The 20,149-nt window shown below is 46.0% G+C and overlaps 1 long non-coding RNA gene across 2 annotated transcripts in view; it reads left to right on the forward strand.

Annotated features, from left to right (window-relative positions):
• The first annotated feature begins 2,235 nt into the window (after positions 1-2,235).
• Positions 2,236-20,149, forward strand: part of LOC110342482 — a 49,977-nt gene continuing 32,063 nt past the window's right edge. The window contains exons 1-2 of one of the 2 annotated variants that reach the window (XR_002384563.2): positions 2,236-2,333; positions 5,916-6,117. This is a non-coding gene — a long non-coding RNA (uncharacterized LOC110342482). Of the gene's footprint in view, positions 2,334-2,398; positions 2,469-5,915; positions 6,118-20,149 lie in introns of those variants that run through there. The other variant, XR_002384562.2, reaches the window with a different exon arrangement.

Here is a 20,149-nt window from a genome sequence, read left to right on the forward strand (position 1 = left end):
ATCCACTTGCCTCTGCCTCCCAAGTGCTGGGATTAAAGGCGTGTGCCACCAAGGCCGGGCTAACCCATAATTGTTAATCTAAGTATTTCTCTTACCAGAGAAAAGGGTCCAGACCTCTTACTCCTCTGGCGGGCTACATTGTGTCTGCCTGTGTCTCTCTTTCCCAGAATCCACCTCAACTCCTAGTTCAACCTATCTTGCTTCCCTATTGGCCAACAGTGTTTTATTGACATATACACAGGACTTCCCCATCACACAGAGATGTATAAGGGAAAAAAAAGAAAGCAAAACCGTAGGTTACCTGCAATAGAATAGACCAGGGGATGCAACAGAAGCCCCCAAGAAGACACAGGCAGAAGAGCATTGCAGTCTGGGAGTGACAGGGCTGTCCCAGATACCAGGTGGTCTCCATTCTCTCAGGCGTAGTCCCCCTCAGGAGGGTCTGGAGGGATCAGCCCCTGCTGACTCTCCAGAGACTGTTGTCTGTCAAAAGGAGGAATATCATTCCAGGGAAGGGGGTGGGAAGGATGTGCAACCCCATCTCTAGTTCCTGGGGCAAGTAAAGCCCTGTGAGACCGCACCCCAGTTAGGTGCACATGGCTGTCCATGACCATCCTCAGTCTGAGGGCCAGAGTGTCATTTACTGTGCACGAGAACAGACCACAAGATACACAACAAACCCACTTATGAGTTTTATTAGTACAGAGTAGGGAGGGGTGTGTATGTGTGTGTGGTCTGTGTACAGACCTGCCTGGAAGGAACCTGGCATGAGAGAGAGGAAGTGGGATGGGCGTATCTTCTTTTAAAGGTCACTTAGCTCATGCATATGGGGGGGCTTACGTAGCCGTGCCACGCATATGCATGGATTACGTGGTCCCACTGCACAAGAGCATAAGGCCCTGGGATGACTAGGCATTTTGCCCAAGTGTTGATGGTGCGTGCTCAGCCAACCCCAAAAGTGCTAACACTTGGGGTGACTGAACATTTTGCCTGAATGCTGATGGCCGCGTGGGTGGCCTTGGGACCCCAGAAATGGCAACATTCCAAACTTTTCTTTATTATAAAAACTGAGGGGTTAAGGGTAACAGGTAAGCAGCCTTAAAACTGCGTCAAGCTGACTTGGTGGGCGTCGGTCACCAACAGGGGGCTTGTCCCGGAGGTGACGGGTTGTCTTCCCTGTTTGAGCTCTGTGGAATCTTCAGGGGATGCTTCAACCTGACAGCTCAGACCCAGCAAGATGCTGGCAAGGCTGAAGATGAGGTTTAGAAAACTTTTCTTAAATTCTGGTAATGAGGGAGAAGAGTCCCAAGATTGGGGGGGTTCCCAAGAGGGTCCCAAGATGAGAGAAGGGGTCCCTAGGATCAGGGAAAGGTGAATCTGACCTGTTTGGGTGGGTCCAATTCAAGTTTCCTGGAGCTTACGAGAACTTTTAAGAGACAAGTTTTAGACACATTGAAAAACAACAAATTGAAAAGCAAATTTAAAATCCTGGATTTGTGGCTATGATAACATAGTGATGGAGTGTAGTGTTCAGTACTCTGATAGAGTTTATCAGAATCGTATTGGTTAGTGTTAAAATTATGGACAGTCACATGATGAGGGAAAGGAGTTACCAATTAAACCTTTTAATTCCCATTTGAAACAAACCTTAAGGCACCTGTTTCTTTTTTATCTTGGTGATATCACCTTAACATTTAAGAGATAGACAATAAATAATAAACTTATTATATTAAAATTTGTTTTGTGAGTCACCCCTTTAAATCCGGGGTGTGACTATCTCCAGAGTGCTACTGTTTCTTATGCCCTGAGTATGTCTGACAGTCCTCGTGCCTCCGGCTCTGTGCCTAATGGTGGTCCCTGTAACAACAGCTGAGTCCTTAGTTAGAAATTTGAAGACACAGAGGGGAGATTGATGAAGCAGGGTGTGTTCAGCAGAGACAGGAGAGTGTGGAAAGGGGTTCAAGAAAGAAAACATATGGGGTTCCCAATCCAGTAGAGTTGAGTAGGGTTTCAGTGTGAGACCTCATTTTCCTGGAATTGGAGAGAGAGCAGTTGATCTCGGTGTCCTCTGGAACTTAAGGGAACAGGGCCCTGTTTGAGTCACTGTGTATGAGGAGAGAGTAGCTTGAGGTGGGGGTGGAAAGGGTTTGAGAGGAAACAAGTGAATCCAATGAGGAAGGCCCTCAAGCTTAGCAGCTGGGGGAGTTACAAAAATTTCCTTGAAGGGCCCTGCCATTTAGGGGGAAAGGGTGAGGAGAGTTGGTCTGGAGGAGAGAGAAGGACCTGGTCCCCGATGTTAACTGGAGATGGACAAGGACTGGTACATGGTCGAGGTAGGGAGCTGTCGGTAAAGTTCCATGGGAGGGAACAGAGATGGTGGAGTTAGGGTGTAAGCAGGTGATTGGGGAATGGGGAGTATTAGGTGAGAGCAGGTGTTAGAACCGGCCGCCCATACGTGAGTTCAAAGGGTAAGATGGAAAGGGCTCGTTTGGGGAGAGTCCTGAGCCTGAATGAGTTTTACCCAGTCAAGGTAAAGTTCCTGTGACACTTTATCAAGAATATGTTTAGGGAACGGTTAGTTCATTCTCTCTTTCCTCAGGACTGGGGGTGGTACGGGATATGAAAATGCCTAGGGATGCTGAGAGCTTTAGATATGTCTGGGAAATCTGGGAGGTGAATTTAGGGCTGTTTGCAGACTGGAGAGATTCCAAATCGGGGAGTAATCTCCCAGAGGAGGTCAGAAGCTATCTGAGTCCTTTTGTTATAGTTATTGGAAGAGCTTCAGCCCACCTGGAAAAAGTGACTTCTAGAACCAGGAGATACTTAACCCGTCTGAGTGTGGGCATGTGACTAAAATCAAGTTGCCAGTCAGTTCCCGGGAGGGATCCCCTGGCCTGGTGGGTAGAAAAAGGGAAGCTACGATATTTGGAATTGGGGTCTGACTTTTGGCGGATTTTACGAGAGGCAGTGGTAGTTTGTAAGAACTGTGAGTCCTCAGGGGTGGGCTGGAGGTGAGACTAACAGAATGCAACAGAGCCTGCCTGTTAGGATGGAAGAGATGGTGTAGACAGGACGTGTCGAGTGTCAGGGCTAACTGTGAGGATGCAGTCTGTGCTGTGTGGATTCCCTGTGGTGGGCGAGCTGAGTCTGGGTCTCTGAGGGCTGCAGCTGCCTCCTCAGTCAGGTTTATTCCCTTAGAGATAATGGAGCTGTTGGTCTGCTGAGACCGGCCGTGAGTAATCCCTAAAGCTTTGGGGAGGTGGGAGGCCTTTACTATGGCAATAATTTGACCTGAGTATTAGTTGTGTATCCTCCTTTTGTAGTGAGTAGCCTGCGCTGTTTCCTGATAGCAACATGGGACAGGAGGATATTTGGAGTCTGTGCTCACTGATAGGCACGGGTGAGAGCTATTAGTTCAGCCTGCTGGTTAGTAGTGTGGGTGGGGAGTTACTCCAGCACCCTGGTATCTGACACTGCCATAGCCTGCTCTGCGGGTCCCCCCAATGTAAAACAGAACTGCCCTCTGTGTACCATGCATAGGTGGCCTGAGGTACTGTGCCCTCCTTCCTGTGTGTGTGAAGGATGCGGCATATAGTTCCTCTAAGGTTTCAATGCAGGAATGAGATGGAGAGTAGTTAGTGTTGGGCTGAGGGAGGAGGTTTGTGATATCGAGGGGTGGGCAGGACTGGAAAGTAAGGGTGGCATTTTCCACCAGTGCCACCTGGAGAGAAAGAACTAGGGAAGGAGGTAGGGTTTGCAAGCCTCTATAAGTTAAGAGATGGGACAGGGTGTGGTGGCAGAAGACGGTGTTGGGGGACCTAAGGTCAGTTTCTCTGATGCTCGAATGAGGAGCTCAGCAGCTGCCAACGCAGGTTTGCAGGGTGCCCATCCCTGCGTGGGACCATCTAGCTTTTGCTTTTTTTTTTTTTTTGGAAAGATAATGCTACAGGTGTAAAGGAAGGTCCCAGCTGGTGGCCTAGGACTCCAAGGGCACGCCCCTCGTCCCTCCTCGTCTGTTACATAGAGGGAGAAGGGACGAGTTAGGTCTGGAAGACGAAGAGCTGGGGCCTGGGGACCAGCGAGCTCCTGAAGGGACTCAGTAACAGGATTAAATAGAAGTTCCCGTGGAGAGCCAGGAGCTGCCTCGTAAAAGGGGTGAGCAAGGAGAGAAAAAGAGGGGAACCTGGAATGTAAGAGGCAAGCTATTCCTCGGAACGATAAAAATCTCCTCTATAGAAGAGGGGACTGCAAGAGACTGGACTAGCTCCTTTCTATCTAAAAGTAATGGCCCTGTGGGTTGGGGGTAATTGTTAGACCCAAGTAAGTGACCTGAGGAGTGGACAGTTGAACCTTGGGAGGTGAGACTATATCCCTGACTGGACAAGCAGTTTAGAGGAACAGAGGTGTTAATTTGGCTAATTTTTAAAGATGGGCTATGAAGTAAAATATCATCTACACGCTGTATCAGTTTAGATTTAGAGAGACACAAAGAGAATAAGTCAGAAGCTAGAACCTGGCCACATTAGGTGTGGGCTGTCACCGAACCCCTAGGGTCGAACAGTCCAAGGGAGCTGTGTGGAGAGGTGAGTGTCAGTGTCAGTCCAGGGGAAAGCGAAGGTATTTTGAGACTGGATGCTGAGAGGGATAGGGAAGAAAGCATCCTCCAGATCCAGAACTGAGGAATGGGAGGTTCCTGATGGTGGAATGAAGGGTGTAGGTTTAGGCACACAGGATGGAGGGGACCACTGGGGAATTAGTGAACCAGGCGGTAAGTTCCATTAGGTTTTTAACTGCAGGTATAGAGGTGTTGGAAGGAGAAGGGGTGGGTTGAAGTAGCTGTTTTCTTAGAAGGTCAGAGACGATAGGTTTAAATTCCCTAAGGCTCTGGAGTGAGAGTGGGTACCGAGCTTGGATAATGTACCGGGTAGGTTCCTGCAACTGAACGGCAATGGGGCAATGGTGTTATTATTTCCGGGGTTGGCGGAGCATGCGCCATCAGCATTCAGGCAAAATGCCAAGTCATCCCAGGGCCTTGTGCAACGTGACCACGTAATCCTTGCGTATGTGTGCCATGGCTATGTAAGCCCCCATACGCATGCGCGAAGTGACCTTTAAAAGCAGGTACACCCCACCCACTTGCTCTCTCTTGCCACATTTCTTCCAGACAGGTGTGTGCACATGCCCCCCACTCTTAACTAATAAAACTCTAAAGTGGATTTTGTTGTATATCTTGTGGCCTCTTTTCTCACAGTGAATAACATTGGTGCCAAGACTTAATAGGCTCTCCGAGCACTGGAGGCGCCAGGATCCTACATCGGGGTCATCTGCAACTGCCCATTTTCCAACTGCCTGGGTCACCTCACACATGCTCACATGCTCCTCGCTCACATGCTCACATGCTCCTCGCTCACATGCTCACATGCTCCTCGCTCACATGCTCACATGCTCCTCGCTCACATGCTCACATGCTCATATGCTCACACGCTCACATGCTCACATGCTCACATGCTCCTCGCTCACACGCTCACATGCTCACACGCTCACATGCTCACACGCTCACACGCTCACACGCTCACACGCTCACACGCTCACACGCTCACATGCTCACATGCTCTCATGCTCACATGCTCACATGCTCCTAGCTCTGCCATCTGAACCAGAGGCACCTCCCACTACTTCTCTGGACCCCAGCAGACAGCCGCTCCTTCCCACTATCAGAACCCTCTCAGGCAGAGAGAAAACTGGGTTCTTATACATCTAACCCCGCCCCTTTCATAAAAGAATTCCAATATATTATCCCATCCTTCTATTTCATTTGCCCCCCCCCATTCGCCTAATCCCAGACTCACCAGCAGCTCCTCTCCTCCTCCTAGCCACCCATTCTACTGATTCCAAAATGTAATTTCCTTTCCCAGCCTCTCAGGTGGACTCCCAAGTCTGGGACACCCAGAACCCTTCTGTGGCCAATACAGAGGGTATTAGCAAGAAAGAGCAGCGGTGTGCTACTGGCCTACAAGCAGTTTCGCTGGGAAGCAGGGCCAACGAAGGAGGTGCTGGGCCAAGCAGCAGCAGAGCCTGAGACAAGCCCTTCAGCAAATCCATGTGTACTCCACCCAGGTAGGTTCTGGATTGCTTTTATCTAATTTGTGTCAACCTTTGGATTTTGCGTGTAGAATCTCCCACCCAAACACCAAAGAGCATACATTCTCCTCAGTGGTGTGTGGAAGCTTCTCTGTAGACTACATGCTGGGACACAAAGCAAAACTAAACAAACATAGAGAAATTGAAATACTCTCATGTATCCTGTCTGGCCATTAGCATTAAAGCTGACAGCAAGCAGAATGCTAGTAAGAGTATGAACTCATGGAGATGAAACGGCTCATTAGTGAATGATAAATGGGTCAAAGAAAAAAGAATCAAGAAGGAAATAAAATGAAAATGCAACGCAACAGAACCTCTGGGACACATTAAGCGCAGTTCTAAGAGAGAAATTTAAAGTCTAGAGTGTCTCCTGTTAAAAAAATAAGAACAGTTACAAATAAGGGACAATGATGCAAGTTAAGAATTAAGAAAAGATAACAAACTGTGGTGACTTGAATGAAAATGGCCCCCATAGGCCCGTAGGGAGTGGCACTATTAGAAGGTGTGGCCTTGTTGGAATAGGTGTGGCTTGTTGTAGGAAGTATGTCATTGTGGGCAGGCTTTGAGGTTTCAGAAGCTTAAGCGAGGCTTAGTGTGATTCAGTCTCTTCCTGTTGCCTGCCTATCAAGACTAAGGACTCTCGGCTCCAGGACCATGTCTGCTTGCATGCTACCATGACAATGGACTAAGCCTCTCAACTGTATGCCAGCCCCAATGAAATGTTGTCCTTTATAAGAGTTGCAGTGATTAGGGTATCTCTTCACATCAATAGAAACCCTAACTGAGGCACAAACCAAACCCAAAGCCAGTAGACAAGAAATGATAAAAACAAAAGCAGAAATTAATGAAATAAAAACAATATAAATAATCAATAAATCCAAGAGCTGGTTTTCTGAGAAGACAAACAAAATTTATAGACCCTTGGCCCAATGACCCAAAATAAAGGAGATGATCCAGGTTAACAGATTTTTTCCAACTTAATGAAGCACGGGTTTTTAAAGAAGTCCTTTGTGTCTGTCATTATTTTCCCATGTTCCTTTCTGAACACAATGCAGAGATCAGTAGCTTGTAAATGGAGACAGATCATTTCTTTTGTCCCAATCATCTGGTCCCAAACAACTGACTCAGGCTGAATATGAATTAGAAATGCTTGGTCAACAGCTCAGGCTTAGTATTACTAACAGCTCTTACATTTTAAGTTAACCTGCATTCCTTAATTACACTCTGCCACATAGTGGTACTTTTATTAACATTGCATGTACCTGGTTGGCCACTCCTGACTATGCCCTTCTCCCTCTCATTATCCTTAGTTTGGTCATCCCGCCTATACTTCCTGCCTGGCCACTGGCCAATCAGCATTTTATTAAACCAGTTCGAGTAACAAATCTTCACAGTGAACAAGAGGGTTATTCCACAGCAGTGGCTCATGGGGCATCCAGCCCCAGTGGGTACATCTGTATCAGAGCTCCTGCATCTACGGCTCAGTGAACGCTGAGTAAGAGAGGGAGCAAAGATCCAGGACATGGGATCTCTGCTGCGAAACGGTCTTTCTTAGAAATGGCTGCACAAACAAGGCTGGAACAACAGCAATACCGATGGACATACTAAGGTGGAGGGGAAGTCATGAGGAGGTCCCTACCCTTAGACAAAGAATGATGGGAAATTGTTGACTGTCAGTGAGCCTCTGCAGGGATGAGTCAGCTCCATTGTTGATTATCCATAGTAGAGTAGTCAGCCCTAAAACCATAGCACACAAACAACAGGAACAGATTCTGTGTGTGCTATTTATGTATCTGGCACATATATACATGTGCACATGCACACACACATACATATGCATACATACATACACACACATATAACAATGATAAAGGCATTGTTGACTTGAGAGTGGAGGGGAAGTGGGCTAGGGCGAGCATAGCGAGGAGAAGCATAGCGAGGAGAAGCTAGAGTTTAAAAGGGGAGGTGGAAAGTGATGTAATCCCATTTCAATGAAAAATATCAAAATAAAAAAATTTAATGTTTAGTCCACAAAAAACAAAATAACTGGCAACCGTGCCTGCAATACCCAGGTAACTGGAAATGCCCTCAACTGTCCTTGAGAGAGGTATGTGATATTTTAGTGGCTGTCAGTCTCACTAGAATCTGCTCTTCTCTTTGGATGGACCATGTGCTGAATCACTAACTTTAGTAATTTATCTCAGAAAACTTTATGTCCTCATTGTACTGAGACAAGGGACGAGTATCCGGCATCCATTTTAAAGGCTCCTTGTTCTCCTAATGAAGGTCACACACACATAGTATTCAAACTGAAAACACTGGGGAAGTTTAGATCTCTTACAGCCTGCTGAGGACCCGTGAAAAGCAGAGGACATTAGTAACTGCTGGGGTACACCTGCCATCAGTAAGTGCTGGGGTACACCTGGCATTAGTGACTGCTGGGGTACACCTGGCATCATCAGTGACTGCTGGGGTACACCTGGCATCAGTGACTGCTGGGGTACACCTGGCATCAGTGACTGCTGGGGTACACCTGGCATCATCAGTGACTGCTGGGGTACACCTGGCATCATCAGTGACTGCTGGGGTACACCTGGCATCAGTGACTGCTGGGGTACACCTGGCATCAGTGACTGCTGGGGTACATCTGGCATCAGTGACTGCTGGGGTACACCTGGCATCAGTGACTGCTGGGGTACACCTGGCATTAGTGACTGCTGGGGTACACCTGACTGCTGGGGTACACCTGGCATCATCAGTGACTGCTGGGGTACACCTGGCATCAGTGACTGCTGGGGTACATCTGACATCAGTGACTGCTGGGGTACACCTGGCATCATCAGTGACTGCTGGGGTACACCTGGCATCAGTGACTGCTGGGGTACACCTGGCATTAGTGACTGCTGGGGTACACCTGGCATCAGTAACTGCTGGGGTACACCTTCCGTGAGGGCAGCTGTCCTCCCAGGGGAAGGCTGAAAGGACTGGCTGGTCTAGAGGAAAAAAATCCACCATGTAAAGCCGGTGCCTTGGCAAGGAACCAACCACAAGATGCTATGTGGGCTGAGATCTGCTCTGAAGCACAGTGTAGTGATTTTGGTGATGGCCCCGAGGTCCTGAGCACACCCACACCCTCTATCCTTCAGGGTCTTACTCCGTGGGGCCAGGGTCTTACACAAGATAAGAGAAACGGAGAAGGCCCTGGAACAGGGGCTTTTAGCTTTAAGGAATACTAGGGGATAATTCATAATGGCTCATAGGATCAATTCGAGTTTTGTGCACACCAGTGAAATCGACCCAGCAGGTCCCGGCTGACTTTGAGTGGGGACATTCCCTGGAGCTGCACGGAGTGGTCCCTCTGGTATGCATTTGACAGTCCAGCCTCAAATGCAAAACACTCTCCTCCCACTCAGTGTGCTGGGGTGGTGGGATAGCAGCCTGATAAAATGCTGTTCTGTCAGCTTAAGGCTTGAGGTAAGGCCTGGGAGACGAGACGCCCACAGGACGTTTCCTGTCCCTATCGCCCTTGTGGCTGGTGTACTCTGTGGTAGAGGCAAAGTGAAAACGGCCGGGCTTGCTACAGAGTAGTGGGTGCTAGCATTGGGGATGGTTGTGTTTGTCTCCGATTCGCCTTGAGTGTTTAAGGGATGGCAGGGTTTTAAGTAGATTTCCTTCTCTGGAGTTTCCCACTTGGTCTAAACAGAGGGAAACCGTGCCCTTTCCCCCACTGCTTCTCTGTTTAGGTGAGCGGAGTGCCTTCCTCAGGACACAGCATGTTGTGGAGTGGGTCACCAGCTGTGATCCATAGGCAACTGGATCACTATAGGTTGCGACTCACTTTTTCTTTTTCTTTTTTCTTTTTTGAAGTTCCATCCAGATGCTGTGCTGGGGCAGAGATTTGATTAAAGGACCCTTTTCTTCCTCCTGATTTTTGCTTCTGAACTTGCTCTCCAGCTTCAAGTTTAACACCACTGGAGGGTTAGTTAATGTTGTATGAGTGCTTTCTCTCCAGAATGATGGGCAAAGTGTGTGTGTGTGTGTGTGTGTGTGTGTGTGTGCATGTATGTGTGTGGGGTGTGTGTATATATGTGTGTGTGTATTGTGTATGTGGTATGCATAGTGTGTGTGCATGTGTGTGTGGTGTGTATGTGTATATGTGTGTGTTGTGTGTGTGCACGTATGTGTGTGTGGTGTGTGTGGTGTGTATGTGTGTGTAGTATGTATGTGTGTTTATCTGTGTGCAGTGTATGTATGTGTGTGTTGTGTGCATGTGTTTGTGTGTGTGCCTGTGTTGTATGTGGTGTGTGTGTGTCTTTGCATGGGTGAATGAGTGGGTGAATAAAGGCTTCCATAAAATTTAACTAGAAATCATGGCTCTTAGGGGGCCATGCTTTTGACATCTTTGGGAGTCCACTCCTGGCCACTGCCCTCACTGCAGTAGAAGTATTATCCCATGCTCTCTTCCTGGCTAGTCCGACTGCCTTTTAGCACCCAAAGCTCAGAATGACTCATAACAAACTGGCCGTGTGTGGCTGAAAGAATTCTTTCATGAATATTTGTGCACCTCTATTTGGTGTAAGGATGTCTGAAATTATTTGAAAAACAGCATTTATTTCAGATCATTTCCAGCGTCTTACAGTTGCCTGTGTACCTCACTCATGGGGGAAGGGAAGGCTCCTGGTGGGCACTGGTATTTGGGGGGTTAAAGTTGTTGGGATGTTGAATGGGCATTTGAACAAAGGGAAGAGAGAGGTGGAGGGACAAAAGTAGACAAATCAGGAAGGTAAAAGGGACACTGTCTACAGAGAGGTAACTTGGGGACAAGGAGGAGACATTTGTTAGTGGAATGTGCTTGGCTTTGCTTATCATACTCATCTTAGGATTTAGATGAATGATATTTTAGTGGTGCAGTTTCTGACTCAGAATTTGTCTCAGAGAAGTCTCTGTATACTAATCAAACATCCCACACACTTTGCTTACAGAATCATGTTCTCTTTCCTTCCTCAAACAAACAACTTTATTCACATCTAACACCCCTATGAGTGGCACTGAAGGCCTGAATAATTCCTGCTGTAGCATGCTGTTTAGGAAGGTAGGCCTGAGAAACGGGATTATGATCAGAAATGTTTGCAGAAGCTGGGTTTCCTAGGCACGGAAGAGGGTTTTGATGCAGCAGGGTCCAGGGAGTTGGCGGTGGGTAGCATGTGATGACTCTGTGTTCCCGTAGGTTCCCAGCCTCACATTCGGCTGCCTCCGAATATACCTGAGAGTCTATACTTCTGCCAGGTAGAGAGCCAGGAAGGATTCGGTTTAAGGAAGCTGAACTCTCACGGTGTAGCATGAGTCTCACTTGGTTTCCTTGGTCACTCACAGAAGTGCTTGTCTAATGATCTCAGCTAGTGAGAACTGAAAACTCACAGGTTTGTAAGGCCAAAGCAGACAACAGGTCCCAGGGCCTGTGTTCCACCCGGATTCTCCTCCTTAGGCCAAGTAATGTGTTCAAACAACACACAATAGGGACACATGCCCAGAATAGCAATAGGAGGAATGCATGTCCTGGGCAAGGAGGTCAGGTGAGTTAGATATAGTTGTGAGCTGCCACGTGGGTGCTGGGAGCCAAGATCTCTGCCAGAGCAGCAAGAGCGGTAAACCACTGAGCCATCTGCAGCCCCGACCTCCTTGCATTTATTAACTTCCCCCTTTTAATCTCATGGCTCCTTTGGCTTTATTCTGGAGCCATCGCTTGGTTACATCTTTCAGCTCGCGAATTCTTTTCTCTTGAAGTGTTTATCTGATGATTCATAATTGTCTATTGAGAAATATTCCCCCATTAATTACTTTTCCTGTGCATGTTTCCCAGTAGATTTGCGAACATTTTTTTAAAGCTGTGCTCAATCTTAGTTATTTTTGTTGACAGGTGTGATTCATTTGGACAAATAATAAACGATGGTAGTTTTTAAGAGTTTGGTAGTACGTAGAGAATCAGCTAGGTGGCTCACCATTCCCTGTCAGTGTTGGAGCCGGCACCCACCCTTTTTATTGTGTCTACATTCCGCACATTCTAATGTATAACATGGTTCTCTCACCATTTTCTTCCCATATGTTCCTTTCCCCTGGAATATCAGCAGTGCATGTGGGTGTTACGGAATATTTGTGTACACCATAAAGATGCGTCTTTGCCCAAGGGGCCTTCTGATTGGTTTAATAAAGAGTTGGCTGGCCAATAGCTAGGCAGGAGAGAATAGGCGGGACTTCCAGGCAAAGAACGAGGAAGAGGAGGAATCTAGGTGTCCAGATTTTGCCAGAGGCTCTGAAGAAGTTGGGCATTTGGTACAGAACAGAGGTAACTGACCACATGGCAGAATGTAGATTGAAAGAGACAGGTTAATTTAAGTTGTAAATGCTAGAAAATGCATCGCTCACATTCCCAAGAGGTAGAGTGGGTGATTTTGGGTCATTTTGTGGGCTATGGATGTTTGCCATTGTTCAGGAAGGGTATAGGAATAATAGGAAAAAGGGTAGATTATTGAATCTACTTTTAAACTAAAAAGCAACTACTAGTCTTAAACTCTTTACATCGTTATGTATATTTTTGTATATTGATACAAATTTAAGGTTAGTTTTGTTGTACTGTATATATGTTTCTACTCTTATTTAAAGTATTGTACCTGTGCAGCTCATTTAAAGAAATGTAATGTATAATTTAAAAATATAGGTTAATAGTTAGTCATCTGTAATAATCAAATTTGTAGTCATGTTAGGCATATTTTCAAGGTTAAACAGAGATATATTTAGATAGGTCATCTTCAAACATTTCAGAGACCCACAGAATATGGCATTTAATGTTTTAATAACCTAAGGCTTTTTAATGACAGTGAGACATGTCTGCTCCTGACAGCACCAGTTTACTTAAAAAAAAAGGATGATGAGCATCAAAGATGCCCTTGCCTCAACTGCTGACAGTATGCTGTCCAAATTGGACAAGCAGGACACAAAAGAAAGTGACTGCTGAACTTTGCCAAGACAAGTTCTTCAGAATTCCTGCTTCATAGGAAAATCTGTCAGATATTCTAGATCTATAGGCCAAAGATGGATGCCCCAGCATTGCAGACTGTCCAGCATTGAGTGACTGTCCAGGCAGCCAGATGTTTCTGTCATTTCTATAGTCTAGGAAGTTGTTTGCTCTGCACTTCCTGTTTTCTCAGGTAATATTATATCCTTCTTGAGTCTCTGATGGGGGTTAAAGACTAGATAGTTATAACATTTTCTTTGTTACCAAATTTGAAAAAGAAACTTACAAAGGAGATATAAAGTTTATAAAGGTTGAGAGACATAAAAGCTTAAGTTGTTTATCTGAAACAACTCTTTAAGGTCTAAAAAATATTTTAGGATGTTAATACAAGTTATAAACAGTGGTTTAGGTATAAACCTTTGTACTCATCAAGATAGGGATAGATAATAGAGTATTGACAAATAATAGAAATTGACAAATATAAATGGACTGGACATTGTAAATATAATCCTTACTTGATAATTGGTCCTATTAATTTTACTGTGTTAGAGTTAGACCCTTTCTTTTTAATTTAGACAAAAGGGGGGAAGTTGAGGAATATTTACATACACCATAAAGACATGTCTCTGCCTAAGTCACCTTTTGATTGTTTTAATAAAGAGCTGAATGGCCAATAGCTAGGCAGGAGAGGTTAGACAGGTTTCTGGGGAGAGAGAGGAAGAGGAGGAGGAATCTATATGCACAGATTTTTCCAGAGATTTGGAAGATGTCCTGCATGTAGTACAGAACAGAGGTAACTGAGCCATGTGGCAGAATTTAAAACAGACAGGCTAATTTAAGTTTTAAGTGCTAGTTGGAAAAAAGCCTGAGCTAAGGCCAACCTTGCAAGGTTAATATCAAGTTTCCATGTCATTATCAGGGATCTAGCAGTCCCACAAAAGATAGTCCTACAAGAAAGTTTGCTACACAAGGGGTTTACATCTGTTCTATTTACTACTGTAATCCCAACACCCAGAACAGTACTTCATTTATCATAGCTGGTCCATAAATAGTTTTTGAATGAATGGATGAACTCTTTGTTTTTTAAGGTTCATTTTACATTTCTGCGTATATACACATCTCTGTGTGTGTACCCCACATATATGTGGGCACCTTCTGAAGCCAGAAGAAGGCATTGGATCCTTAGGAGTTGAGTTAGCAGCAGTTGAGGACCACCTGATGTGGGTGTTAGGAAACTGGACTCCGGTTCTCTGGAAGAGCAGTCATGTGAGCCATCTGTCTCACCTGAGTAAACTCTCGATAACTCTAACTCATTAAAAATATTTTAGGATCATCCTGTGTAAGTTCACAAACTTCCTTTTACTCCTAGTTTTCTGCTTCAAAAATACCGCATAGCAAGCGATTTGATGCGGCCTATGTGTGAGGAGAGCCATTTACCTTTTCATCCTTAATGAGATTCAATCTGCTTTCTAAAATGGATTGATAAATTGGATTATTAATTGTGGGGATAGGGGATTCATTGCATGCAGTGTCACCCAGGGATGAAGGTCACACCATCCGGCTTGGCAACAATTGTGTTCCTTTTATCCCCTGAACCATCTCTGGTTCAGAAACTGCACATTAACACTGGCATGCTAATATTAAGCTAATGTATTCTTGGGATAAACCTGCACTGTCCTGGCCTTTCATATTATGTTACTTTATTCGGCTTGCCAGTGTTTTAGGGACTAAGACACATGTGGAGCTTTTGTGGCCTCTGAAATGTGTTCCCAGGTTTGGTATCAGGGTCACTCCAGTTTCACTGAAGGATTTACAGTAAGGAAAGTTTATGCAGGGTTAACACCTGTTTCTATGTTGTCTCACAAAACGCCTCTGCAGATCACCTGAGTGTGTTTTGAAGAAGTTGATATTTAGTTTTCAAATTAATTAATTTAATTTTTAAACAGTTTCCTTTTTATGGCAACTGTAATAGTTTATATTTCTAAAATCTTCCATTTCATCAAGATTCTGAAGTTAATTGGCATAAAGTTATTAATCATTTTATTGTATGTTAAACCTCAGCTTGGTCTCTAATTATACCACTTTCCTTTGTTATCTTATATATTTGCATTTTCTCTCTTTGTTCTTGCTGAACAACCTGATACTGTTACACATTTGACTTTTAGTTTCCATATTTGTTTCTAGTTAGCATATAAAGTAATGGGTTTCATTAATACATTTTCATACATACTTTATTTTGGTTGATTTATATTCTCCCTTCTCTCCTCCATCTCCTTGCTCCCCCCCACACACACTCGTCCCCCTTTGCTCCCCCTTTGCCCTCAATGGTCCCCTTTCCCCTTTCACACATAATGTGCATTCCATAACCGCCTCTCCTACTTCCTTAAAGGGTTCCCCTTTATTAGCCATTTGGGTTCATTAGCCCATTTGGCAAAGTTGGGGGTTTTGTGTTTAATTTGCACAGTTCTTTATATATCATAGATACTAGGCCTCTTTCTGAAGGGGCTGGGAAGTATTTTATCCCATGCAATAGGTGTTCCGCTTACTCTATTGATAAATTCCTTTGCTGAGCAGAAGCTTTTTAAATTTAATGTCTATTTATCAATTCTTGGGCATATATTTAGAACTCTATTCTATCCTGCCAGGAGTTCAGGAGAGCCTTGATTTCTATTGTCTTTAAGATATCAGCTAACAGCTGCAGGATGTCCTGGCCTTGGTGGAGAATGACTCCTATCTAAATAACAATAGACCTAGGCCCAGGTGAGTTCTACAAACACCCTGAAGGCTAGTGAGGCTTGCTGGTATGGAGTTCCTGAAGGCCTTAGTATGTGGAGCAAAAGGAATATCTTTAGAATTAAGGGAAGTAATTGCTATCTGCAGTTACACATGATTATACATGCCTTCTGCCATTGCCCCCACCTTTGGATGGTTATTTAACATGATGCATCTACAAAGTGGGTACTTTTCAGTATTAACTGACTGCCCTCCTGTTGTGATCAGATGTCTTTGTCTTTTCTTTAAGGCCACCAGATAGCTAGCTTTCCCTCATCCGTAGTCCCCCACTCAGGAACTGGGGTTGTTGGGCTGGTCCCGATAGCAGCCTGGAAGACATCAGTCCATAGCATTGGGATTATTTCCATCTATTGGAGTCCTAGTCAGATTCCTTATGTCTATAGTCTGAAACGTTTTCCTTGAAGTTTCAGCTCTTCAGGCTTTTAAATGAAAGTTTTTGATACCTTTTGGCTTGGTTTTCATGCAGGATGAGATATAGGAATCTTGTTTCTTCTACACATGGATGTCTTATTTTATCAGCACAATTTATCTAATAGGCTTGAAAGACCCCCGAAGGGAATCCTCCAGGCAGGATACCCTCGCCCAAAGATCGAGACAGAGCCACTGGATGCAACGGCAAGAGGGTTTATTGCTCACACAGGCGCCTGCGGATGCTGCAGCACTTCGGGAGGCTGAGCATACCAGGCTGGATTTAGTACAGCTTATGTGGGGTTTGGGGAGGCAGAAGCGGGCTCACAGAAGCAGAATGATTGGTTAGTTTTGGATACATAGCTTTATTTCCATATGAAGTCCTGCGGACCTTGCAAGTGCAGCTCTCAATCAGGTCCGGCCGGTCTGATATGCCAATGAGGTAGAAGGCGAGAGCACAGCCGATAGGGTATTCGTCTTGGTGATGTCAGAGTTTTTGAAATTCACGCTCTTAGGAAGGGCGCGGTTTACATTTGAATTTCGTGCTCTTAGAAAGGGTGCGGTTACAGGAGTGCGGTGGGGGTCTTTCATTCCCCCATTTCTTTTTGTCCTTAAGTAAAATCCTTTACTTAACTGTTGTGAGAGATCTCTGTCTCCCGTTGCTTGAGAACCTGATATTGATGAGTTAGGACCAAGGTCTGGATTACTGACAGCCTTTCCTGGATAAACTGCACCAGCCGGTTAAGGATACAGGGACCAAATGTTAGAATAATTACCAGTATAACTAGAGGTCCCATAAGAATAGAAAGTAAGGTAACATACCAGGATGACTTCTTATACCATCCTTCAAACCAGCCTTGTTGTGAACTAAAATCTCTTTCTCGCAGGGCCAGTCTTTCTCTTAATTTGGCCATGGTTTCTCTCACAACCCCTCTCTGGTCTGCATAAAAGCAACATTCTTCTTTAAGGGCCGCACATAATCCACCCTCCTTTAAAAAGAGTAAATCTAATCCCCTCTATTTTGTAAAACAACTTCAGATAGAGAGGTCAGGGATCTTTCGAGGGCAGTGATTGTCTTTTCACCACTTTTAGGTCTGAATGCATGGCGTCATGCAAGGCTTGGAATCTCCCTGTCTGTATCATGGCATGAGTTCCAGTGCCTATCCCTGCCGCAATCCCCCCCCCCCACTCCCAGAAGGATCGCGAGGGTCATAGTTACTGGCTCCCTCCTCTGCCTCCTAGGGGTGTCTTCGAAGAACTCATAAACGGTCTCTGAACTATGATAGGTGATGCTGGGCCACATCTGGATCAACACACAGAACTCTGAGGTTTGGCTCCACACTTGGGCCGATATACAGGGGGTGAGACCTGTGTTACAGGCCCAGTACGTACCATTTGGGGCGGCCAGATAGTAGTTCCCTGCTGACAGAGTCTGGACGGTCCGATTACAGAGCGGCTGGTGTGATTTAGGAACCTGCCCTAAACATGTCCCTTGCCCAGAAACGTCAGGTAAAGTTAGCTTTTGGTGAGGCAGTACCAAACACGAGTCCGGGGCTCTGGTATAATGAGAGAAATTTCCTGAAACAGCGAGTCCCTCATAGTAGGGGGGACCTACGCTGAGGCATAGCCAACAGTCTCTAGCTCGATCGGGGTCTGAGGAGTTAAGGGCCTGGTGGGCTCCTTTTACTAAGTTAATAAGTCTATCCCTGTCCCCAGGAAGTCTTTCTGGGACTGGGCATCCTGGGACTGGTCAGGGGGCGAGGTTGATGTGGTTATTTCGACTCTAACTGAGTTACCCACTGGCAGGGGTTTGGTTTGAAACCGGAGGAGGATGCCGGCCTCTGCGCTGCCAGGACTTGGTTGGGACCGATTGGTTGGGAGGCCTGTTGTACTCTAAGTTGTATTTTAAAGTTAACCCCCCGATCTTCTCCTTCTATGTCCCAGCGGAGCCCCCAAGTATATCCCCTGCTCCATTCTGGAGCCTTTTTACCACTCGGTGAAAAGGTGATGCTAAGGGGAAGGCAGAGTCCTCCAGAACAGTTTGAACAATGTCCCTTTCCCCAGCCCTTTAATATGGTGACCTTGTCCCAGGAAGATGAGGGGTTCCAGTATGCACCGCCAGTGGTCTCACAGCCCCAGGTGGTGCAAAAGTAAGAGTCATAGCTTCCACATTTACGAGACATGTGGAAGTCCCTCCCATCCTTTGGGCACATGTAAAAGTCTTGGTGACCCAGTTTACACCTTTTCTCGATGGTGACACACCCTATTGGGGTCCGGACTCCCCGGACACCATAGCCATGCATGCTTCTATTGCCAGGGTTTGATCTTAGTTTTTCTGGCAATGTGTCTGCCTCATAGTCGGGTATGTCCCAATAGTCTGACCCTGCCACCAGTTGGCAGAAGTCCGGGGGTGAGCGAGGGCCATCAGGTTCCCACGGCATGGTTCCCTGACTGACTGAGACCACAAGACATTTCCTGCTGGGGAGATTATCTGCCAGGTTAATTGTTTTAGGGTATGGGGGCTGGTCGACAGGATAGGGGTAGTCAAAAGGGCAAGCAAGACAACTAATTGTGAATAAGTCTTTAGGATGTTTTGAGAGCGTTGGAGTCTCCATGCCTGGGCAGGAGACGTGGAAGCGTCCGGGTGGGCAGCCTTCACGTGGGATGCGTGGATCCAGGTGGCGATACCGTCAACTTTCAATGCTGTAGGCGTTGTCAGGAGTACCGTATATGGTCCCTTCCAGCGAGGCTTGAGGTTTTTGGTCCGGTGTCTCCGGTCCCAGACTGAGTCTCCGATTTGGAACTGGTGACGCACTGTTTGCATATCAGTGGCGTCCCGGTATGCGGCTGCTAAGGGCTTCCAAACTTCTTTCTGCACATTTTGCAGGGCCTGCAGGTGTGCTTGGAGAGAGGGGGAATTAGCATAGTCTGAAATATCAGAATCAAAGAAAGTGATGGCTGGGGGTGAGCCCCATATAGAATTTCAAAAGGGGTAAGGCCATGAGGGCCTGGGGTATTCCTGGCTCCATACGGAGCCAGGGGTAGGAGTTGCACCCAATCCTTTGAGCCAGTTGCTAGCGTTAATTTAGATAAGACCTCCTTAATTGTTCTATTCCTACGTTCTACCTGACCTGAGCTCTGGGGTCTATATGCACAGAGTAATTTCCAATCAGTTCCCAGTATCTTGGCCACCTGCTGACTCACCTGGGAGACAAAGGCCGGCCCATTGTCTGCCCCTATTACCTGAGGCATCCCATATCGGGGAAAGATTTCTTCTAATAGTTTCTTGGTGACCACCTTTGCAGTCTCATGTTTGGTGGGGTAGGCCTCTCCCCATCCAGAGAAGGTGTCTATAAAAACTAGGAGATATTTGTAGCCATACATGCCAGGTTTAATTTCAGTAAAATCTATTTCCCAGTGGACTCCAGGTCGGTGTCCCTGGAGACGGACTCTGGGGGCAATCTTGGCTCGTACTGCATTGACTTGAGCACAAGCCGTACAAGTCTCTGTTACTTTCTGTAGGGCCTTATCTCTGTTGAGGAAAAGTTTTCCCGTCTCCGCTCGGTCCAACAGGACTTGCATTTTTCGGGCACTTAAATGAGTTAGTTTGTGGAGGTTATTAATTAGATCCATTGTAGGTTTAGTTGGCACAATGGTTTTTCCTTGGTGCACCCATCTGTCTCGCTCTGGATCATAGTCCGCTCCTAGTTTCTGTATCAAATCTAAGTCCTCAGTACTATATTCCCAGTTCATTAGCTGGGTCCGTCCTGGTTCGGTTAAGATCGTGACGGTGAG

Source organism: Mesocricetus auratus, unplaced genomic scaffold (assembly GCF_017639785.1).
Source record: "Mesocricetus auratus isolate SY011 unplaced genomic scaffold, BCM_Maur_2.0 Super-Scaffold_100013, whole genome shotgun sequence".
Lineage (NCBI taxonomy): Eukaryota > Metazoa > Chordata > Mammalia > Rodentia > Cricetidae > Mesocricetus > Mesocricetus auratus.